Below are 26,671 nucleotides of genomic sequence, written 5' to 3' on the forward strand. Positions count from 1 at the left end.
TTCAGTTACTCTGTGCAAATGATTCCAGGTATTCCAGGGCGAAAGGCTTTTGTTTCATTACAATAATTTATACATTTATGCACAAAGATATAACGGACTTTGATATGAAATTTATAATCAAAAATATTTGTATTAAAATGTCTCTTTTGTCTTGTTCTACTTAGTAAGAGCCACTGCCTGAAACTAATGCGATTGTTTTTCAAGCTATAACAATCTAAATGTTAACATAATTCCTCAACGTTTAGTGCTACGTTTAGCTGCACATCACACAAAAACATTACTAAGAAATGAAAATGTACATTTTCTTATTAATACTTCTCTCCGTACATCCTAGCTAATGACTACAGAGATAGATCACTCAACACATAGATAACACATTGTACAGATTACAAGTGGACACGTCTACCGGAGTCTGTCCTTCCTTAGATGCATCACATCACAGTAATGATTGGCAAACAGCCGCCATATAAAGATATCTCTATTTATACACGAGACGCGGTTATTAAATACGGCAAAAACTAATAAACAGGACTCCGTGCTGAAGTCGTCGTGGTGGCCAAGTTCGATACTTGCAGCAGTTACAATTGCACTTGAAAACAATTATTGCATTTGAATAGTCATTCATTTTGTCAGTGGATAAGAAAGAGAAAGAAATACATTTTCTTTTTCAATCGTTTTCCTATCGCTGAGTAACGCGACTCCTTTGTTTTTCGTTACGACGCGAAACTACAAGTAAAGGCTCGAACACAGTAGACATTTTATTGCAGAAGTTCATTATCTAATGAAGTATTTATCATGGTAGGCTTTCACTTAGCCACTAATGCAGAATGTAATCCCTCTCTGTATCTATTATATATACATATTTATAGTCTTCTTTCAGCAAAAACTGCCAGAAGGTTCTAACAATGAGGTAAAATCTTGCATAGAAATCAAAAGTTGACCCCCAATATAAATTATCACGTTTGACGCTAATATAACTGGACTTACATTATAATTTTACTTGAACTTGGCGGCATTCTACCGTGCACCCGACTACTACTGACTACCAGTTCTCGCTCAGAGTATCTTGATACATGACAGTTCGCATGATTTACTCGAGCGTCCATCTTGTAGCGAACATTAATACCAATGCCTTTACTATGAGACTTCAAACCAGGACTATTGCTGATGAGGAAGCGAGACAGCGCTATCCATGCGGCATAGGTGTGTCTCACTTTCACAAGTCTTATGTACTAGTTTGAAGATTTGTGGAGTGAGATGTGTGGTGCGTGCTGCGAGCTGCCGGATATCAGAACATAACACGAGATATGAATGAAACGTGATTATAATTAGTTAAACTTGATAAATAAAATCAAACAAACTAATTGAAATATTACTTTGTTTGATTTTATTTTCAGTGTTTGCTTGCTTTTTTTTGGTCCAAAGCTTAAAAATTGAAACAATTTACTGACAACGGTGATAAAAATGTAGATAAATTTGGAACTCCAGGCAGAAGTAAAAAAAAATCCGCGTTTTTTTTCGTTTTGAGAATTGAAAACTGAACTTCGGTTTTGGTTTAATGTTCAATGACTCCTCATTAGTATTAACTCGGTAATTAGTTCAAAGAGTAGTGGTAACCAGGACATGATTAGCACGAGCTCCTGCGACGCTGGCTCACTTGATACTCATTGTTTTAAAAAGGTAACAATTGAAAAGCTCTAGGCTCTCTCTCTCTAGTCTTCTAGTTTAGACAATTTTAAATAATTAGAAAAATATTGTATACCGCAACAAAACTATTTTAAACTGTATTAATTTTATTTTTCGTTGCTTTACAAACAAACAAAAGTAACACGACTTACGAGGCAGGCGCTTCAAAATTCTAACTCTACAATAAAAGTGTAAGTATAAGTGTGTCCAATAACAGAAGTGTATCGTGTGTGAGGTGACACGCTGACCCCGCGGCCTCACCGCGGCGCGAGTCGCGAGGTGATCGCACTCGCCGCCTCTATCACTCTGCACTCTGTGGTAACGGGACCATAGTGACGTCACACACTAGTATACCTATCTCTCTGCAGGACGTCAGCCAGTACACAAGTCATCGAATAGACTTAGACTTTGATTTGACGATTATTGAAACCGAAAAGTGTGCTTCGATCGATATCGTTTAAGTTTCCGAACTGAACGTAAATCGTAAGTAAAAATATTAATGGGAAAAAATTACTCTTATTCATCTTCATCCTTGCTGGACATTGAGGCTGCTATGGATTAAGAGAAACACGACTGACACTTAAATATCATCCCAGTAAAGAGTGTTTCTTGTGAGATGACGTTGGATAGAAAGGTATGAAAGAAGAAGACATTATTAAATGAGGTAACGGTTTACTCACGCGTATTTATCGGGGTAGCCCGACTAGTTTCGGACCCAACCGGAGTCCTTAATCATGAGCAGACGCGGCGGGATCGTGAGTCGAAGAAGACATGTTGCGCCGACCACAAATAATAATAGGGATAAGGGCAGGGGAATGATGAATGATTTATATGTTTCCAGTGTATGGGTGACTGTAACACAGTAATGACAGTACTTAACTGCGGTTTAATTTTTTATCCAAAAGTATTATTTCTATGGAGAAGAATTGCCTAAGCCCAAAAAACACAAAAACTATTTTTTACGAATTGAAAAATAACACCTTCTGAATAGAATAACGTTATTTAATATCGAACAGTCATTAGTCTAATTATCTTTTGATATCTACTAACACTAAGAAAAAAATAAAGCGTCTATATTTAGATACAAAAAAGACGGCGTGCAAGAAGTCTAAATATGTTCTTACTATCAAAACACGCAAACCATATTAATAGATGATGATTACAATAGAATACAATTCCAATAGATACATTTTATATAGATATTCAAAACACATTTATCTTCCCGTGATTACAGACCAAAAAAAAAAAAAGGACGTGCATGCCATCGTTTGTCCAAATAAATTCTCTATCAAATACGCTATCAACTGCCCATAGCCTATAGGCATAATTATGTAGATGTTACACAACAACCTAAGTATTAATGATGTTGTCAAAATCAAGAACATTCGTCGAAATACCAATAGAAGCCAGTGATTACCGATACACATAAAAACTGCGATCAGTACCCGTCACCCTGTACCACGAACTTTTGAACCAGAACTGTCATTATCGTGTAAGCGAGATGTCGCTCTACATTGCATGTAGCGACCTCTCATTCTTAGAACGATAACAGCTGTTTTTTAAAAGTTCGTGGTAAAGGCGCAGGTGTTCAAACGACTTGCTCATAATGATTATATTGGATTCCGGCGCGAATTTAACAAGCCATCGTAAAAACTAATAAGCATAATTTGATGGCTCGGACTGCGCCTATAGCAGCAACTTTATGATTTATAATATTGTATCCTTCTGGTATAAACGATTTTTACTGCCAACATATTTTAATAAATATCGAAAAATCTTTTCAATATGTCCTTTTGAATATTTTACAATGTTGTAAATATCAAAACTAATAAGACCTTTGACTTCATCTCAAAACTTCTAGTTAATAGAATATTATTTGAAATACCAAATTTTATGATTCAACGTAATTAATTTACGACCTACTATAAAACTGTTGTAAATCATAGTAAAACTTAAACCGCCTTTTGGCTTGACTTTCGACAGACAGGTACGAGAACTATGACGAAAATTCTTCGCTATTAACCGCCCCGGCCAAGTGATATTCCAACAATGTTTAGCGTACATGGAAAACGCTTAATTTATGAAAATAACGGAAGTAAGTTTAGACAATATGAAACAAAATGTAATTTCCGTATTCTCGAGCATTTATTAATTAACGATAGTAATCTTGGAAGAGTAACTTAGCAAGGGTTAGAAATTATTAGCTGTCATTTCAATATGTATATCGGTGTTTCTTTAAGTTTTCTTGAAAATGTGCATGAACAGGACTAGATTTTCTAGTAAACTCAGATATTCATTTGAACAAACATAAAAAAGAACATGTATTTTCTATTACAAAGTCATTTATGAAGATAACGTAAGCATATGGGTATTACATCTATTGTCTTTTTTGATTTAAATATAATAAGTTTATTTGCAGGTTGTAGCCGGGAGCTGTAGCCATCACTCCCACTATTTATAGTGGTTCCACGTTTATTGCCCACCGTCGGGCAATAAAACCCAGCATTAACGGAATACCCATGTATGAAGTTATGCCAATAATTGTACAAATGATTTTATTGTATTTCAAATCGGTCATAAAGTGGGAATATTCAAGGCTGCAATATTATGCGTCATTAAGCGGAGCAATGATTTTGAGCGGACGGTCCAAGGTTCGATTACCGGATATAACAATGGTAATTGTTCTTTGATCTTAATTATAGATATTTGTAATGACTACAACAATGGGTAACAATATATCTCATATAATAAGCTTACTATATCGAAAATATTAAATCTATTTTTTACTTAATTATGTACTGAACGAATATTAACACAGAACCAGGTGTGCACCTGTGTGTCACAACATGTCAGTCCTACGCATCATGTAAATATCAATAAAATACAAACGATAATAAATCTGATGTCACATTGACATGTCACGGTGCAACATTCCAATCAGACAAAACAAACATTTCTAATCTACCATCACCTCAAAAAACAAGACTCACTCAGCTGTAGAAGCAAGATATATATACTGTGCATAATGCTTCCACAACTGCAGTAGTCTTACTAGACGTATAATATTTATTTTATTACATTGTCGTTGCGAGTAATATTTCTTATGAAAACAGAATGGGTCTATGTTACCGTTAGTTTAGCGCAAAAAACATCGATCGGGATGTTGATCTGTTAGGCCGTCCATACGGTGACTTCGCAACGTCACGTAGGCATTTAGATAGCAGAATCGGCAGTTCCATAGGGATGATGAATATATAATACTCAAAAAGTAATTCAATCGGTTCATATATTGGAAAGCTGTTTTGATTTAGTTCTAAGCATGTATTTAAAGTTTTATTTTGTTAGTTAGACTTGATCAAATTTTAAATGATACTTCCGCAGATTATACACCGCACTCTTCTTTTTTTGCGTCTATTATTTTGCTTTACAATACTCGAGTCCAAAACGTAGCTGAGTTAATGACAATTAAAACATGATTTAAAAAAATATCCATCTCGTTCATGTTGTGTATGCAGCCGGCCTAAAGCCAGCCGCCAGTTACTGATTGGATTATGACGGAATATGGTCGCGATGATTTGTTTACGATGTTATTTAATATTATTTACGAGCGAGTCGCTCACTCCATTATAAAAAACATCACGATTACGGCCGTCGCCGCGGTATTAAACTAGTATTACATGCCTCTTTTGTTGTTAACGCATGGAGATTGCTCTTAACTCATCTTTTCGAATGTTTTATGTTTAAGGAGAAGTTTCATCTTTAAGAGCTTTTTATATTAATGATTTTTTGAGAAAGATTCGGAATTTATTGCAACTTAAAATCATTTGCTTATCATGAGAGGTGAGTTCAAGTTAATAATGGTTGTATAACAAGAGTGCCAAGCTCTCACCTAGATATAGTCAATAGATAGAATAAATGTTTAATTTCGAATACCCTTGTAGATTTCCTAAATGAAAATTTACGTAGATACTGTAAAATTGAGCAAATTCAGAATCCTAAAAATTCCCTTACAACGAACCGTTAATGTTTGCCTGACATTTATAATTTCCTCAAGTTAACCAAACATTCCTTTCCAGCTCTCCTACTAAGGATATTAATGGTCACATACGACGCGATTGAGGCGAACACGCATGTTCTCTGACGCCTCACCCTACAAGGGCATACTGTACAGTCTAGAACTCTAGGTAATACCCGTTTACATGCGCTGTAACTCTAGGGCTTATCTCCAGTAATGTTCGCGAGTCGCGACCCGGCTCAAGGCCAATGCCCCACTTCGACTAATATACAAGGTGTCCAGCTACTTCATGATATATGATATGAGTTATTGATTGTTGAGAAATCGTGTTATTATCAAGCGAAGCCTACATTATAGACTGTTACAGTTGGGGAAACAAAGACGAACTAAGACAGCTTGTTCTGTTCTTTTCGTTCTTCAGTTTTTTTCGAAATGAATCAAGGGTGTTAAGTTAAGGAACTTAACTTAGTAAATGGACTTTTGATTTTGATTCTACGCCTTGCTTAGAGAGGTGTCTCTATTATAACATTCCAATTCTTATTTAAAGAGGCAGTGATGGGTTCCCGGTGAAGTGGATGACCTGAAGCAAGCCAGTTATGATGCCAATGAAGCTATTTCAATTATAGTTAAAAGTAGTAGATGGAATTGATGATGATCGTGATTGTCATTATAGGGGCCAATGGGGAGAAATTTTGCAGACAAGATGATGAGCAAATAAAGACCGGTCAAGTGTGAGTCAAACTCATGACAATGAGGGTTCCGTACAAATAGGCTGAAGAAAAATAATTTCCAAAACAAAATTGTTCCCCGATTAAATGTAAGCTCTTCCCATTCGTTGCTTAACCCCAATCCTTATCATTTGTTCTAGTAGCAGTAGTTTCATTGAATCAGATTGACGAAACAAAAACCAAATGGGAAATTAATAAAGAAAATTCATAGAAGGCAAAAGCAATCAACTTGTAAGTTATTATGATAAATACATCCATTTAAGGCAATATAATATTGGGCGTGACGGATTTACCTAACACCGAACACAACCTGCGTGTCAAATGTTTTGGCAATGGGCGCGGATTAGCTGAGCTCTATCATAATATTGAGGGATTCCAACGTAATCCGATTAGCTAGCTTTATGTTGCATGCTCAGAGATTATGTAGCGGCTGTCAGGGAGCCTGCAGACAAACCGGCTACGCAGCGGCCAGGAAAGAGTTGACAGCAACGTAAAATTAGTTAATTAAGTTTGTGCCCTTAATGTCGTGTTATCATAATGCTCACTGGACATCTGTTTGCCGTTAAGATGTTTTTTGGTTTTGAGAACTAAAAATAATTACTCAAAAGTTATACGAAACAGCTTTCAACGGCGTCAAGTCTCAAAATAAGCAAAGCTTGTAATATAAGTACTAGACAACTGACAAACATACATATATTTGGTTATACATATATTTGATATATTTCACAAACATTTGTCCTGGACAGGAACCGAACCAACAATCACCAGTGTAGCAGTCAGGGCCACAAACCACTACACCAACAAGACAGTACAACGAGACTAAAACACTAAGTTCTTAAAGGCAACACACCAGTCGCAGCGTGTTGCTCGCGCCTGTGCAAGGTCCCTTAAGGCTTGTCTCACTAAGTATATAATTAACAACTGGCAGACGTCAGAACTAAGTTATGTCTTCACGGTTCACGGCTTACTCACTCATTCGGAGGCTGGAACATAATCAGGAGATAACTAGATGTCGAAACAATATTAACTCATAGTTAGGCGAAACCGATTAGGTATCGAAGATAATTTAACAGTTTTAAGAAATTATGGCGAATACAATTAAGGTTAACTTTTCTTAATGTTTTGTTAAATAAGTTGCTGAAACTAAAATGACTCAAACTAAATTAATCATTCTCACAGTGAAATTATTCGCATAGTCCTGAAAAAATAAAAACACTAAATATAAATTTTCACGACCAAATCCCATTTCGGCCGACTCCTATTTTTACCCAACTTTATCAGAAAGAAGCTTATGTTTTACGCCTTCCTTCTAATACTTTATCCCACTTTTTATTTCCACATAGCGATGATCTATTTGGAAACTACAGTTCTTCTAACATTCCAAACACGTTTCCAGCTTAATCCAATTTAAAACTCATATTTAATAGAGCGATCTATTTCGACACAGCCTCCTTACTCCACATATGACGATACATCTCAGACGGGTCCCGCATAACAATGCGATAGTTTAGGAGCTCATTACCCGCGAGTCCGCGACATACCGACACATCTCCCACATTTAGATACCATCGCCACTGCACAAATGGTATTCACAGAGCTTAATGTGACTTATATATAATCTGTAGTGTGACGCAAAGATGGACTTGAAAAAGTTGAGGAATTTGAGATAGGGAATTATTTGGCTCAGGCAAGAACGAAATACTGGCTGGAAATAAATGAATCAGTTATTAGTAAATATGCCTATTAATAGCTTACGTATAATAATTAAGTAGTTAGTGTATTGTTACAATTTAAATAAAAATACAGAAACTATTTCGGGATCCCAGTATCGATTTTGCGTAGTCCCGATATTCTACGATAGTAAACAATGGCCAGGTATACATTCTCTCTGTGCAAGAGGTGAACAAAACAACTACAAAAAGAATTAGCCCAGTTTACCAAATATCACTCACGACTAATTCCGTTCGCCGATCATTTAATAGTTAATTCCAAACATGTTCATCAATATATTCCGAATTCGACATCATTATAACGAACGCTCCGAACCTAACTCATTAAAACAAAATTAGTATTTGTAAGCGATATATCAAACGAACTTGGCCCAATTACTTCGAAACTAATTCTATTGATATATTTAAAGTTTTATTTAATTAACATGGACACCGTAACAGTCACGGTCTGTGATATTTATGTGCGAGTGGGCTTCGCTGATGGACTCTACATCAATCATTACGGCATTTTAGGAGTTGTGGTGCGAGAGGCGCGGGGGCGCGGGGGCGCGGGCGGAGCGCGCCCACGGCACCTATAAACATCGCTATTGGTTGTTCTTTGACATACATAGAGACAATTGATACATCATTAATGGATGGGAGTATAGGTTAAGCTGCTCTTACTGAGGTTACAAATTGGAAAAGTATTTTGCAGTGTAAAAAAACCTTTAGCCAGGTTAAAGTGCTGTTACGACCATCCGTCTAGACTAGTTCTCACACCTATTTTAAAACCTATACGCAGTATTTGATACCATGACTCAAGCTATCAATTTCACATATCGGTCAACAAAAAACGTAGCACACACGATATTAGTTACACATATATAAATTCCGAATCTCTCGTGCGTTCACCAGAACATAAAGTTTAATTAAATACCAATCAAGCGTTCGGAAAGCTCGTAAAACGAATGGAGATATATCAAATGAAGTTGGAAGCGAACAATACTTTATTTGGTAGTTTTAGCTTGTTACGAAAATGGCGGCGCTCCGGTACTGCCAATTAGAGGAGTCGGTGTCACATACTGTAGACGAATACAGAAGATGAAAAATAGTTAATTATTGTACAAATAATTAGTAATACAGTAATTAAATGTAGTTTGTATGCATTGGATTTGTGGTTTAAAAGTTTTGGAATACACTTCGCTAGGTGTTATTCTTGCATCCGGCTGTTTTGTATTGAATTGAATATCATTGTTTTGAATATCACTCAGTAATTAAGTATTTAAACATTTTATAATGTTTGTTTGTAATCGCTTATTCAGCATACCGTATACGCATATTATAGCAGGATATATGGAGTTTACAGAGCGACTGAAAATTTGACAGAGTAATACAGGATCTCAAAATAGAAATGTTAACAATACTGACAATAGTATTGTTATGAGTTAACAAACTATGAAGATACTATAGACTGTACCGAGTTGTAAAGGTCATCACGCGAAACCCGCTTTGCGCGTCGTGTCGCGGGTTCAATCCCGCGTAGAACAAGCAATTGTGTGATCCACAAATGCTTGTTCTGGGTCTGGGTCTCTTTGTGCATGTAAGTTGTATGTTATGTGTATGTTTGTAAACCCCCCCCCCCACACTCAAGGATTAAGATACTTCCGCAGTAAGTAGTTTTTAAAAAGAAAACAATATCAGCTTTTAGTCAGACAAACTTTATGAAGCATGGAGTAGTAAAATCACACTTCTGGTATCTTTCCCCAAGAAGAAAGAATAGAATGTAGTTTCGGAAAATAAGGTAAACGCGGTGTCGAAATCAATGATATATTAATGGAATTTGTTACTTAATTAAAGACTTTTGTTCGCGTCTTAAACGAAAAACAAAATACCAAATTTCGTAAGGAATCCAAAGAAATCTATGTTACGGCAATCAAAATGCCAAAAATGTTGAAAAATCATTTAAAACCAGTGGTCAGTCCATCATAGAGAACAGTTATGATAATGTGGATGTCTTATTAATAAAGTTACATTGTAATTAATAAATATTCGTCCCACAGCGCCGCCGACGGGTGGTCCGAGTGGAGCCAAATGTCGCGGATACGACCTTTTGTAAATACATTTCAAATCAATTATCTTTTCTATAAATTATATGCTTCCGCTTTTTTATGACGATGTTGAATCTGCCATTGTGGGATCGGATTGTTTCTTCTTATTTTTTGTTTTTAACTATAACAGTATTTTTAGTTGTAAGGTTGAAACGTCTAGGTTCTTGCTTCGACAAGGCTTTTGACTTGAACTTTTGGCAGTTCTTTTTTAAAATATCTAAACTCATAACCGTTTTGTTTTGCATTTCGGCTCGAATTGAAACAGCTTTAACAGTTTATACGGGAATAAGTGTCTTCTGTAAAACTGTAGCAGTAATTTTCTTCTCTTACACCTCGAATCATTGCTACGTGTATCATTTAAGTTCACATAAATCTTACATAGGTATTAAGTACGCAAGCATCTTCAACTAAATGACAAATGAATAAAGAAATAATGATGAAACTCTTAATATTATAATTCCGCTAATCGTGAATGTTTATTGAGACGTTGATGTTATTACGTGAGTGCCGTTACGGTCCGCGAGACCGGTTGTCCGGCTTAAACGGCTCGGAGTCAAAGGTTTACAGTAGCTAAAAACTCATTATTTTTTTCTATCGTTCAGCTTAGTGTTTATTTAAACGTCCAGTTAATTAATTAATGTTAATCAGCTAATTATAAGATTTAAATTTAATCGTGTGGTATGTTTTACGGTTTCGATTTTGAAATATTTTAATTTGAAGTTATTTTATTGAATTTTATAAAATTTTGTTTTAATTACAACTATCTTAGAGACTTTTTGGATACCATTTTTTTTAACTTTAATATTAACATTCATAAAAAAGAACTGTTCTGTCAGGTAAAACATTTCCAGTAAATAAAATATATTGCATAATACAATTTTAAAACATTTCTTAACTTTAGCTCTACATTAGGGCTAACTTTTCTGTTTCCAATTTTCTGATGTACATTTTTACATGAAACAACCGGAAAGACAAGTTGTACTAATATTTGTTAGTATATGTCTGTATGAGCTACAACACATGCGCAGGCGCCGGTTGTCTGGAGAAGCTCATAGCGATGTATTTATTTATCCCGCGATATGTAGACAAGAGAACAAATAGTTTTGCTACTCACTTGTGGCGGACTTCCTGAAACAAACGATATTATTATTAGACGTTGTTCATATTTATCAAACAAAGTAATATATATGTTTATACAGACAGCAGCAGAATTGTAATTATATTCGTTTTCGAATAGAATAAAATAATATAGAAACAATATAATATGTAGTTTTGACACCAGAACTCTACCGATAATCATTTATTGTGTTAATAGGATACTTCAACTATTTTTTACGTAATTTTTATCTTTCCGTATCCAAAACGTCAAGACATATTAATTTAAGGGTTTTATAAAGAACCGTGGCAGCTAGACAGTTAAAAAAATCTGATAATTAAAAAAAATCTGCTGGTGGAAATAATACTAAAATAAATTTCGAGTAACAATTGGTACGATGAATGATGGGTAAACAATTATGATTTTAAATTTGTTTTTCTACATGATTTTGTACCGAACCCTCAGCGTCGCAAGCTGACTCGAACTTGAGCACTTTTTTATCTCTCCTGATTTTTCCTATCGGATAACTCTGTGAAGAAACATTTAAAGAAACTCAGAAACACAATAAACACAATAAACACAATAATTATTATTTTCTTTGCTGACTATACCTACGTAAAAAAAAATGGTTATTTAACTATTATGTGTGGCGTCCATTATCCTAGTTTAAGTACTTAAAGTTAGCAGTAGAAGTCTCGTTAAAACTAGATTCAATTAAAACGCATGTACTAGAAATGAGTGAGACTACCATCTCCGCGGGTTTACGAGTTATAAAAGTCCACACAAACATTGATATGGTATAATTTACAATACTTATTTACATGTTCTGTAACTATTTTACATATATTTATGCACATTTGTTAATTAACTCACTAAACGATTCTCTTTTTGTAGGGTTTGTACAAAAAGAAAAAAAAACCTTTCAGTATTTAACTCTTTTTGAAGAAAAAATATTCACAGCATAAGAAAATGTTATTGGGCATAATATCTTCTCAATATAAAGAAATACAAAAAGTAAAATATTTGTTTTATTTCAAACCATTTAACTCAATATATTGAATTACAACGCAACTCTACAAAATACAGCAAAATATTATTTTATGCCATTTTTTATTAAGAGAACAACATAACACTTACAACAGTCCTACTTAAGTGTTAATAATATTTACAATGCACAGTACAACACGCGCCAGAATGTTGGTTATCCGCTCCATCAGCTGAGCAATCAACTCAGTAATTAGTCCCATCTGTACCGAACTGCCGACGTGTTCCCTTCATCTAATGCACAGCGCCAGCATAAACTGTGCGCGAAATTACTAGTATAATATGTTCTATCTTACAATCATGTAGAGTACACATCATATAAATTGAAAGTAGCAGTGTCAATTTGTAAATAACAAGCTGACACGTGCCTGCTTCATTAAGTGGTGGATTTTGACGTGTGTCGTGGCTTGGTTGGCAACTGTGTTTCAGAATAAGAAAATTCATGAAGAAAATTACATTATAGCAAACAAGTCAAGAGCGTAGACAAGAACTGACACTTCTCTGATCGCTAATGATTGCATGGATAGCCGAGTGGTTGAGGTCACCACACCAAACCAGTGTGCACGTCGTGTCGCGGGTTCGATCCCTGCGTAGAACAAGCATTTGTGTGATCCACGAATATTTGTTCTGAGTCTGGGTGTCATTGTGCATGCGATTTGTAGGTTTATGAAAGCCCTCGCGACACAAGGATTAAACTCAACAATGCGGGAGCTATTCTTAAAAAAAGAAGAACATTTTTACCTTTTGTTACACTTAAAACATTGACTTTACCATTAACCATCAAGTCTTGTTTTTATCCCTGCTACCCCTTATGCCTATATCAAGGTTGCGGAAGCGAGACATCGCTCTACAGTATATAGCGCGCTTTCTCGCTTCCACAGCCACAAAACTCTTACTTTAAGAGTTAGTAGAAGGTCCTTAGTACCTGCATACCTGCCTATCTACAGTACCTACCCGGCTAGTACTCTCTGCAAGTCTGAGAAGTAATGTGGCGCGGGTGACAGCGCGGTAACAAATGCGCGCCGTAATCAACCAGATTAGATGAGAACAGTTTATGTGAGCGAGCACGCAGTATGAATGGATGTAGAGCGCTTTTAAATAGTGCTAATGTTAAATAGAAGATTATGATTTCATAGAACGGATTTTTTAGTGTTTGGAATTATTTAATTGTGATCCACGAATGTTTGTTTTGGTGTCTTTGTGTATGTCTTGAATTTTTGTGAAACGCCCTGCGACACAAGGATTAAAGTTTATTGTGCAGGAGTCGTTTTAAAACAATCTTTAGCAATTTAATACTTGATTTCTTCTCAAATCACAAGTAGAATTATGAATGGTGATACAAGGAGTGTTCAAGTGAAACCCATCTATAAGAATGAATATATATGAATATGAAATGTCAAAGTTGGTCTCATTTGTTATCTTGTAATATAATAATAATATGTTGTGTCCATTGCCAAAATCCAATAACGACATCCACATTCTTCTTTTAAATTAATATATTGTTTAGGGACAATATTTTACAAAAGCCTACAATCTCACCTCTATCTAATAAACCTATATAGTGTAACCTCGTCACATTAATACTCCCACGTCAGCATGTACTTATCACCACTTTGTGGTCTGATTTAATACGCGCCAGAGATTTACACAAATTGAAATGTTTTAATCTGTGCACGTTGATCAGGCGATGCAGATTAATGCATCACTGAATAGTGGGTCCAGGACTCTACCAGCATATCTCAGAGAATTATTATTGCAGTTGTGGGAGCAGGAGAGCGCTCTACATGGCGTATAGCTTCGTCTCTTTCACACAGTAGTGATAGTGTGGATGTCTGTGTTGGTGGTAGTTCCTCAATATCTGTTGGAAAGGGCCCTCGCCGAGTTATGTTAAACGTGGGTCCCTCGGCCGACGCTAATTGTCTGCCCGCGACTAGTTTCTACAGTTTAACATTAACTTTTATCTAACTGATAGTGCTCGATGTACTCGTAAGGGCTGCTCTGGACATATTTTATTAATTAAACTTAATTTCTCTATTACTTAGTACTTCGCCAGCTCAGTTATAGAGAGTTTGAACTTTACATTGCTGGTTTATTTCTTTTTCAGGTTTGCCGCTGAAGTTACATCAATCAAGTTAAATTAAAGACAGTTTTATACTACTTTCCTTTTTTTAGGTACCGTTTGTTTATGTTGTATAAACAAGACCGTCTGCAGCAATCTAATGCAAAAAAACATAAGTTAATATAATTTTGAACGCAACTCCTACAATAATTGAATAGCTATCACATACATATCATTCATATAACCTAACTTCCTCATCATCACTTCGGCCTTCATTCACCAATTACTGTGTATAGTCCGAACCCCTTCCCACCACTTCTCTAACACATCCTTCATTTCTCTAATAAACTTTGCAATATCGCCTCTGACTTAAGATCCTTTGACAAAACCTAATGGAAACAAAATCTAGAATCAAGGTACTCCAAATGGATGTAAGAACTAAAGACCGACTTACCCTACAGCCTACAGGCCTATCGCCCATGTCAGGCCTGGTCCAAGCGACCAGATTAGCCTCGAGGGGTTTATTCGACAATCTTTATCTGTGCACTTTGTAACGAGCCTACACCACACAGTGCCTACACAGAGAGTCCACTCCGCGCGGACATTCACACCCACTCAGTACTGATGCTGGATGTCTTGCTGCAATTAGATAACGATTTGTAGATTGGTTAGGCGTAATGTTTAATGATAAAGACAATTATTAATATATGATTTTGTGATACATAGTATTGTAGAAAGCATTTAAGGGTTACGTGACTAATGTGTGCTATCAATCAAATCATTCATCAAAAGCTAGGTAAATTGCGAAATTCCAGATTTTTCAGTTACCCTACAGATCATTTTAAAGAGTTTTACAAATAATCCTACTACTATTATAAAGGCGAAAGTTTGTAAGTATGGATGTATGGATGTTTGTTACTCTTTCACGTAAAAACTACGGAATGGATTTCAATGAAACTTTACCACAATATAGCTTATACATCAGAATACCACATAGGCTACAATTTTTGAGGTTTATAATGTGAGGTCGAAAAAAACACATTTTTTGCGCTTACATTGCAAACGCTGACTGAATCCTACAAGATAGCTAGAAGGCAGATAGATAGATAGATAGAAGGCAGGTATAAATTATAACTTATATCTTCTAACCACGCGGACGAAGTCGCAGGCAACAGCTAGTAACATATAAAATTATGTGAGTGGAACCATCTAATGACAAGAACCTTTTTTACCAAACATTTTAAAATAGTCGTTCTTAAAATCACATGGTATATAGTCTGTTAAGGATAAGTGAAATGTAATTTGCTGCTATACATTGAATTGACAAATCATTTGTTGAACAGGAATATTATTCCTACACACTTGAAGTTTTCTACTCAGCTGCTGGTGTAAAATCCGCTCTGAAGTTGTAATGAAAGTCGCAAAAAAATATCACTTCAATTGTTACTATGTTTAAAAGATATATTTTTTTTAAACAAATGATATCACAAATCCATGTTGTAGACTTGTGCTACAGACCAATACTTAAAGATTTATACTTATCATCATCATTTCAGTAATGGGTTGGGAAAAGAGTGTTTTGTTAGCAAAAGATTTCTCTACAAAATAAACTAAGTTAGTTTAGATTTGTTATTTACGTAATAATTTATGTATCTTTCTATATAAGAAGAGTTTAAATCAGCGAGACAGCCAGACTGGTATTATAATTTGAATAAAACGAACACAATATCGTTACAATAAATTGTAATAATTAAATTTATGGAGTAACATATTAAATTATTCAACAATTTGTGTGGCAATAATAATATTGAAATAGTATCGGTAACAAACGTGTTCGAGGAACGAAAACAAATGCAAACTGTATGCTTGTCGCCTCCGCGGGAACATTAATATTGATAATATTCACATGATGTGCGATATGGTTAACCTTCTGGTCTAGTATAAAAAATGGAATACAATATACTTTCATTAATGCTATTTTTAAATGATTGATTAACTGAAGTTTATTAGAGAGATTTCTTTATATTTTTGGGAGAGCACCTGGATTCATAGAAATGTTTTTGTTTAAAGAGCCATTTGCATTTATTTATTCCTCAAAGAATTTCTAATAATTTAATACTTGTATCGCGGCATTTAAAATATACAAAGACACCCAGAATCAGGACGATTAGTGTTGGACTTTGTGTGCTTGACGTATGCGGGGATCGAACCCGCAACGCAACTTTTAAATCCGGTCTGTATACTCTTATTATTCTCTCTCTATATGAATTTTATCTCAGGAGTTGTCTCCAACACTAACTCCCTCTTAGTAAACCTTAGTTCACATATAACTCAGTTAGTTCTCGTAGTGTAGCCCTTAGGTAAAGCATGTTCGCGTCAGTGCTCACTAATTGACAATGGGAGTTATCGCTGCCGTTAATAATGTAATGCTTGACCCGCGGCGCCGCCTGTCGACAGCCACAACTATTGTTATATAACTTAACTCTATATTGCTTGAGCTTCAATAATGAAATTTGTAACGAGAGGAAACTAAATAATGATTTGTACTAAAAAACATTTAAGTAAAATGCCTTTGTCATTCACAAGTATAATGTAGAGATAAATAGATAATTTATAACATAACCCAACTTGACAAATTTTTGTGTGGAATACGGCAGTCACTTATTAGGAGATGTAAGAGACAGAAAAAATCGTGTGCAAGTCAGATTTGCGACACAGAGAATTCCGTACGAAAGGATAAATATTTAATACAAACTTTATACAAATATAATGCAAACAAAGTTGGTTAACAATAAGTTACAATTTTCACAAAAAAAAACCGACTTCAAATGAAATGGTGATAATGGGACCACACGGGAAGCACAAGCTTTCAAATAAAAAAAGAATCATGAAAATCGGTTCACCCAATCGCAAGTTACGAGGTAACAAACATAAAAAAAATACAGTCGAATTGAGAACCTCCTCCTTTTTTTGAAGTCGGTTAATAAATGAATGAAAAGGAAATATATATTTTTTGTTTTAGCCGTTACGGTAATGTATGTTGCATTTTATGTGACTGGTTTCCACGACATGCGTATGGAACCTTCAAAAAACTATTTGTACAGGGAACAAAATACGTTCACTGAATATTTCCAGAGGAAATTCTTGATTAATTTATTACCTAAACATTTTAATTATAACGTAGCTGCGTAGGAGTGATCGTACTTACATTGAACAAAGATTTTAATTGTTAGAAATATATGTCAAGATTACTTGTAATTTATATTATAATAATGATTTACAAGAAAATTTATTACAATTTACATACAAGTAAATTTACAATGACACTATTAGTGACAGGAGCTTTTAATACAATGTACTGCGCACATTCCTACGACTCATTCATTTTGTTAGAAACAAACTTATTTGTGTCATCTTCACAATAATGTATAGGAAATATAACCTCAATTCATGTCTTACATTATGATCGCGGATGTCACTCTTTGCGTCCAACAGACTGTTACACCTAAACCGCTGAATCATTTTTTATAAAACTTTAAAGAGAATTACTATACTTATTGCTATAGCAAGCGAAACAGGTGACTAATGCTAGTGTTGTTACACAAGATTAATTATTGCCTCCTATGTGTAATTTTTGTTATTAAATAATATTTATTTTACCCTATAACTGCTTTATTAACTTAATACAGGTGTTAACTTAATGTAACAACGGTAATTGAGCTAAATGTATGCAACTTTTGATAAGTGAATATTTTCATTACTTCACCATAATAGCGGAAATTACAAACTTATTTAAAATCTTTCGTTTCCACATAACTTTATATCAACATAACATATACTAGTTAAAAAGTTTCACACATTTTGCTTCAAGCCGGTTCAGATACCGGGAGCTAATCAGGAAGTTTTCTAAAGTACAGGGGTCACAAACATTAGTTAGTTCAATAGTTTTTCTTAGGTTTACGCGAATGTTAGACAGTAAAATAAAACTACTTTTATAGATTTTATCATGGTAGACTGCCCGTGACCATGATACCTGCAAAGGTGTCAAAACGTCGGGAACTAACATCCATCATCAAATCCGTAAAACTAGTTTTATTTCAATTTTGATAAATTCCAAACTGAAAAACCTTCGTCGCCATCCGTTGAGGACCTGATAGTGTAAAAGTCAGACAAACATACACACATATACCTATACTTGTTATTCTATGAAAGCATAAATATCTCCATCTCAAGAGCAAGACTGCTTACCGGGAGAATTTAGCAAAATCGTAGACTATATTAAAATACTATGCTATTAGATGGAGGTTGATGACACTTACTTTAATTAAGCAAAACAAATAAAAGCAAATGAAATTATTTTTATAGGTAATATAATACCGGCCTAATCAATTAAGAAGCTGGTTCTGAATACACATTCAATTTATAGTCCTAGCTTATCAGAGAACTAGCGTTAAAGTGTCAGGGGTTGTAAACACAAACCATTTTACTATTTTTATATTGTGATTTTATTTTAATAATCGTTTTCTTTCAATAAGCCGTAAATTTTAAGTAGAATCAATATTTATTATTAATTAACACAAACTCGTCAAACATAAACATTCTTCTCAAGTGTAATATTAACACAAATCAAACTCATTCAAAACACGCATACTCATGCATCAGAATTGTAATGGATACTAGAAACGACCTCGGGTTGCGCGCCCCTGCATGTCTCGCAGTAATTATAACGCGTGTTTTGACAACGCCGATAATGAACAATAATTAACCGGTACATTAGCTCCGAACTGGTCGTATTTACATATCTAAGTAATACTTAGATACAGCCTCCGACGTCGGCTTCACTCCGACGAGACGACTGTTAACATCAGCTGATAAGATTGTGATAATTAATTATTTACACTGGCCTATTTAGTTAGAAATTGAGAGCAAGGCAAAACATAAACTTTGTTGTAAAAAATTAAGCAGATTAACTCATGAATTTGAGGAGATATAATTCGTTGATAACATATCAAAAAGTAATTCTATTTTTGAGCAAATTAATGGGATAAATGTTACTCTTGTTGCATAAATTATTCAGCAAAAAACAAAGATTTATTACAAAGAATATTGCTATACATTCGTGAATTATTTAGAAAGAACAAACAAAAAAGAGGTATAATCCATTTAACAAATTTTGATACTTAAATGTGACATGACCATTAAGATATATTAAAAACCTAGTTATCTGTTATTAGCACTTATCACAGTGAAAGAAAGAGATGCTGCTCTACGCCGAGGATAACGCCGTCTCGCTTCTAAAACTGAAGCTGGTCTAACCTTGTCATTATAATTGATGGTTTTTATATGTTTTATCATAAATAACAATCTAACATTCAAATGTATGTAGTCTGGGAGACAGGATTTATTACAAGGAAGCTGCATCGCGGACCGGCGGGAATTAATTACTAGATCAGCGCATAATTATCAGTAATATGTGGATTGCTGCGTAGCTTGGACTATGACGTCGTTGGTGTGAACTATTACGGGGGTAGTGTTAGATCAGTCAACAACTGAACTTAATAGCATTTTAGTTCTGGAACCCTAAACGTGCACTACACGTCGCACTTTCCCCATTTCAGAAAGCTTTAAACACCACGCTGTGAGGTTTTCATTTGACCGTCATCAGCAATGTCTTAAATCATAATACCGTTTCAAGGTCTTGCTATAGAAGCTAGATCACACATACGGACAATTTTGTGTGACGAGCACGATCATTTATTAATATCTTTGTCTTCGATTTATGTATTTGTATTTAACAGTTGTTTCTTATGCATAATAAAAGTTTTTCATAATTTGACATTGATTTTTTGAAAATTTTAATATATATTTTTTTTATATAACATGAAGTAAAACCTTCACTTGTTAAATGTATTATCAATCCCACTTTACCAAGATATGAACAGGTTGACAATAACTAAACAATATAATGCAATGCTAATGTAATGTGACAGGCCACATAAATACTCTCAGCTTGTTTGCAACTAAATGATCTATAAAGTATTAATTAGATAATAATATATTAGATTGTTTAGTGCTGATCGCTGCGCATAGATATACCGAATTAACACGGTTTGCTTATATATGGAGTAGGTATATAGTGCTTATGTAGTGATGATTGTAGAGGTATTCATTAGGTGGAGAATTTATTTTGTATGCTCCTCCATTTAGAAATTTAAATGATCTTTTTCTGACATCTGCCTATATTTAGTAGCTTTTTGATAAACCATTTTATATAAATTGATCTTTCTAGACTTGACTAGTAAAAACACTAGTCTACATACATAGCTATACATATTAAAGAAATAGTTTAAAGGTTTGTTAATTAAAACCAGAAATTATGTTTAACATAAACTTGTTGAAACCTTTATGTACAAATTATAGACCTTAAACTATAAAAATTAAAAAAAAGAAAAGCTTCGTACTCATCCATTTATTTACCGAGAAATCGAACCCAAAATAAACCTTCAAGAGTCAACATTTACCCACTAGACCAAGAGATACAGATTGTAGGAGAAACGCGATACCGCATCGTCCGGGGTTCGAGCCCGGCGCTACATAAATAGTATTAGTGAGTCGGTCACGACTCTCCGTAGTTTATCGGTACCGGGATCGAGCGGAGCCGCGGGATATACTAGAGATTATCATATTCCATAATACATGGAACGAGCGACTTCAATATTATTTATTCAGGCTTAAATTGAGTATAGCAACATTGTGTTCCTGCGGTCGTGGGCGCTAGAAGACTAATAATTGACTTAAAAATACAATTAAAAAGAAAAATAATTAATTTTTTTTTTTTGGGATATGTTATCAATTTTTTTTTATTAAATTATTTTTGTGGAGCTTTATTATTATTTGAAAATACATAATTGCTTTGAGCACTAACTAAACAAATCAATATGTGACAAATATGTCTGAAATAAAATGAGAATGTGGCCATTCTTTAAGTTTATCTAAAAACAAAATCGTCTTAAAGAAAATTATGATCGGATGATGAAAGTTGGAATTATAATAATTAAATAATTTGTAAGTTCACACCTCTGCATAATTATGTGTAGCGATGTGAATCGTTACGCCTTATCTAATGTTAGTTATCTTGTGAGATAGATACATTCCATTGGAAACATCTGTGAGAAATAATCTCGAATTAGTAAATGCTATTAAATTAACAGAAGATTCTAATTAATATGGCACTGGTATATAAAAGAACTATCTACATATCTCTACCTACCCCACAACCAATGAATATCATATACTCAATATACTAATATATCAGAGTGTGCGAGTATTAACATTATTACTAATAATTTTAATGCGAAAAACTCATACGACTAAAACGTATATCAGAAAACCACAAATACACAGCCGATTTAAAAAGAAGGACGTTCTCAATTACTCTATATTTTGTCTTGATTTTATTGAATCTTTTTTTCCATTTAACGTGGTACAGTTTTAATTTGGTGCATCAAATTTAGCTCAGTAGTTTTGAATTGTAGTCGCTTTTATTTATTTGTTGTTTAAACAATATTATGTATTTATCAGAATATAAAACACGGGCAAACCACCTCTGCCTATCTTTTCTAAGAATGTCCTTATGGTGATACTCCCAGGTGCTGGTGCGGTGTTAGTCGAAGCGGGTCGCCGACTGTGCCAGAAGCAATACGTCTGTCTGTCAGGACATCACATGTAAGTGTCGCTACTGATACTGGCGTCTTTCCAATGGAAATGTAAGACTTTGTAGAGCTAGTGTATTACCAGAAGATCAGCTTTCCCATAGAATTTTAGGAATTTCAACCATTTGAAACATTTTTCTTAAATGCGTATAGTTAAGTATACGCATGCAAAGGTTTTACACAGCACAAATGATTTTTAAGCTGAGGCTTCGCTGTCAGTCCACCCGTCCGTCTCCAGGCTGTATCTTATGAACTATGGTAGATAGACAGTTTATTTTTATACAGATGTTGTGTTTTTGTTAGCTCTATACGTTTCTATAGGTCACCCAAAACATTTATTTGGCTTTCGGTCGATTTGTTTACCTTTAGCCTATCTGTACGGAACCGTATGTGTTGCGTGTCCGAGCTGCACTTAACCGGTTTTCTTTAACATGTATTGTATGTGTAATTGACGACAATAATTATTCATATAATATTTTAAAGTGAAAATAGTATGAAACATAATAACCCGTATGTCTACGAAATAACACAAGAAGAACAAATATTATGTTTAGTTCAATTAGCGCACTCACTTAGTGCTTGTTTCTAGCACAAATGACTCAACTTAACCTTTATTCCTACATTTTATTTAAAGAGTAAGATAATATTTGTTTTACTGATACAAACTTCGTTGGTATTATCACATTTATCTTAATTTAAGATTAGTTTTAAGGATTTCTGCAATAAATAATCGATGGAGTCTGCTGTACTAACCTAGTGGCAGCAGATCGTATTGTATTTTTGTCCAAAACAACTCTTGCACAAAGAAATTTAATCCTTGTATCACAGCAAAAATCACAGATACCCAAATCACATGCGTAAACACATTCTCTACTCCACAAGCATCATACATCACACCAACCCGGTAAGTGATAGTAAGGTTTCGTCCACTCTAACCAACACTATTGCTGAGTTCTTGGAGAGCGGTACTCCGTATTATGTTGGCTGATGAAGAGGTCATGTTAAGATACTTGAGTTAGGTAATATATGGGGAAATAGAGGTTTCGGGTTCTCAAAAAATATCTTAATTGACAACTTTTGAGAAATTAAAAGTAATACTTGTATGGCGTGTTGGAAAAAGCCATTCAATTTCAAAATTATTTTTTATACTTTATGGGTTTAAATTATATGTTTTTAATAAACCATAAAGGTTAAAATGGTTAACGTAAAAACCGGCATAATATTCAACTTTCAAAATTAAACCATAACAAAACATCTTGCAAAATAAGCAAAACTCAAGAGATCCCTACTCCGATAACATCTGAACTATAGTCTAGTAATACTAAGTGGTAAGATTTGATCTAAGTGTTATTGTCAGAGCAGACGATGTTTTGTAAGCGCACGGGCCGCATGGCCGCATGCCGCATGGTCGCATGGCCGCACGGCCGCATATGCAAAGGCGTAATATTGACGGAATTAACATTTAGTGCGAGTGTCGCGCTCGGACCGAACAAGTTGCTATTGTAATGATTAATTACAGTTGTTTAGGTGTAACCTGCCACCGTCTGTCTGTCTGTCTCGTAACACTATGGAGCTTGGACTTTCATTCAGGAAGTTATTTTGGTAATACATTTACAGTAACATGCTAAAACTTAACAGATCAGCTTAGTTACCCTCCTACAAGGGGTATTGCATTTGACGGTCAAGGATTTGTCGGCAAAATTACAAATATGTCATTTAAGAACCATAAATAAAAAAACCTTACAGACGCACGTACAGTCTTATAGTAACAACAAATTTTATTTCTACATGGTTTTACCTAATATTACCGGTGGTATTTACAAGAATATTACGATTGTAACGATAGTCAGCCCAATTTATCAAAATCGGTTTAGGAATTCTGAAGTTACGGTGGAAGTGAGAAACTCACATCAATTCATTCTTGCTTATACGTCTCGTGTTTTAAAAGGCTTGTAGGAAAAGTTACAATTTTTGGAAATGAAATCCAAACTTTGTACACATTCATAACTTTCATCTTCTTGAAAGAATTCTAGCGAATACTTTCTTATAGTTTAATTCACGAACATAGAAATAAACATTTATCACAAGGAAAGTTTATAGTCAGGTTATAAAAAGCGAGAGTGTGACGGAGTGTCATTACGTTCCTCTCTAAGTATACTCGTATAGTAACAACACCAATACCTAGACACAGCCATAACGATTGTAATATCTGAGTTCAATATCAATAACCATAGAACAAGCAATAAAATATAATTGACTATCGATTCGGACCTGCGCCGGACCTGCTGGTAGATTTCTAAAATGATGACTTATATTTCTTTCACACTTTAACTTTAAGATCTCTTAGGTTTTCTTATGCCCTGGTACCTTTAGGCTTGTATCCTATAGGGTATTTTTTTTTTTTTACCTTGACTTATGTATGTCGTGGTGTATTTATTAAATGCTGATATTGATATAGGTTGGTTTTATGTATTTATTTTACTGCGAAATTGTATCACTTTAAATCTCTTAGCTTTTCTCATAGCCTAGTAAGCTTTTTAGTGTTTTTACTTTTAATTCAAGAGAATTATTATTCGTCCCTAATTTTTTCATTCTTAACATAGAGTGTTTCGACTTTGAAACGCGTATTGGTTTTTAATGGTTAAGTACTATTTAGTATTTCTACAGCACAAACGAATATGATTTTTCATTAGCCATGATAGATATTTTTTATAAATTAAAAAAGAGAAATGTATTTGAATGACTCAAGTGTAAATTTAACACGTCGAAATAAATAAAACTTTAAAAAAAATAATTTATGTTTTTCTGTATTGTTTATACATAATAATACAGCTTTTTGCAATGCCATCATAAAGTTTATTGCACTTTTAATGTCATCAAAAAACAATTCAACTTATTTTAATTGATACTAAAAGTTTTATGATAATCGAAATATATACGTTGTGTTAAGTTTCAAAACGTGTTTATATTTTTTGTAGAGCGCGCTCGTGAGGCTGAACATTTTGTGATTGGTTCCGATCCTCGGATCAATTAGCTCTCCGGCCTACAGGTAATTGTATTTGAGTAGGAAGAGATTGTTATTGCAATAATACTTTGCGAAAAACATCCTTGTGTGAAGTTAAGAGGAATATTTATTTGTTTAAAAGTACCACAGACTTGCAAATAGATTTTTGTTTTGAAAAACTTGTATTTTTTTAAGACAGTTTTGCATTTTAATAAAAAACTAAATTAACATCAATTTTAAAAGCTTACTACCAAAAATATAAAAATAAACTTACTGTAAATTCAGCGCAACTTCTCAGCGTTTAAAATTTCTTCAGGAAAAATGCAAAATTGAAATGCTTGCAAAAAACTTTTGTAATAATTTATCGTAAGTTAGTTTCCACCACACTTCACACACGAGTTCCGAACTCTCTGTATCGTCAGGCACGCGTCCGCTCGCGGCGGGCTCCCAGCATCCACTGGCGGACATCGCCGAATGGACCGACATTTCGCCTGCATTACGCTGACCGAAATTCAACACACCTAGATTTCGGTCTTCATTTCTGTTTTTGGTTAAACCAATCCCATAGCGCCTATAAGCAACCAGCAATGGATAGTGCATAAAAAATTGCGTCGGATAAATAATTTCCTGATTGATGGCGTGTATTATTATCATGTATAAGGTTTTTGTGAACCTTTCCTTAGTCGGAACTGTATCGGGTATGAAAGCAGGCTTGATGTATTTACTTTTTTATGAAACTGAAAGGAGGTACAGGTTTTAACGTTAGGCCGTGTCAGAATGTGAGGCATTTTAACGAAGAGGTTTGAGTAATACTTACAAAGTTATCTATGCAGGTGTGAGCGTCGCTACTGTACTTAGCACTGGAATTAAAAGTGATACTTTTCACTTGTGTTGCTCTACAATTTTGTGGTAACAATTTTCGCCGACGGCATAGATAAGTTTGTAGTTGTATACCTAGTTGTTGGTTCTATAAATAGCGTGGTGTGTCATATGTACTAATTATAGGCGCCTGCCCATAACTCGGTGCAGTGGACACAGTTAGTGCTGTAATATTGATAGCTTAAGATGCAATAGATCAGTAAATTATGGTCTGATGATTTGGTAATAGGTCATTTTAGATAATTTGTCTTAGTATTTTTCTAATAACTCAAGGACAAAATTGCACACCAAAAAACAATAAAACAGCCATAAATATGTGAAACACGATTCCTAAACATTAATAAATAATTAAACTTGTATAACATTAATATGTAAATGTAGGAGAGCAGCAATTAACGAGCGATAGAAATACAGTTACAACTATAAACATAATAATATTGCTATCTTCTATAGGTTTGTAGGAAACAATAAAATGTAGAGATAAGGAAATGTTATACCTACTTTATTAATTAGGAAGCCACGTAGATAAGAAGGCGTTAATTAGGAGTGTAGAGTTGTCATCATCATAAATATACTTTCTTATGGTAATATTACGAAGATGAACATTTGTTGCGTGTGATGACCTAGTGGC

At 34.4% G+C, this 26,671-nt stretch overlaps 1 long non-coding RNA gene across 1 annotated transcript in view; it reads right to left on the reverse strand.

The window, feature by feature from the left end:
* Positions 1–25,733, reverse strand: part of LOC113502897 — a 46,016-nt gene extending 20,283 nt beyond the window's left edge. The window contains exons 1-2 of the long non-coding RNA XR_003401388.1: positions 25,436–25,733; positions 11,361–11,374 (exon numbers count right to left, since the gene is read on the reverse strand). This is a non-coding gene — a long non-coding RNA (uncharacterized LOC113502897). The remainder of the gene's footprint in view (positions 1–11,360; positions 11,375–25,435) is intronic.
* Positions 25,734–26,671: the final 938 nt, after the last annotated feature.

Source organism: Trichoplusia ni, chromosome 18 (assembly GCF_003590095.1).
Source record: "Trichoplusia ni isolate ovarian cell line Hi5 chromosome 18, tn1, whole genome shotgun sequence".
NCBI lineage: Eukaryota > Metazoa > Arthropoda > Insecta > Lepidoptera > Noctuidae > Trichoplusia > Trichoplusia ni.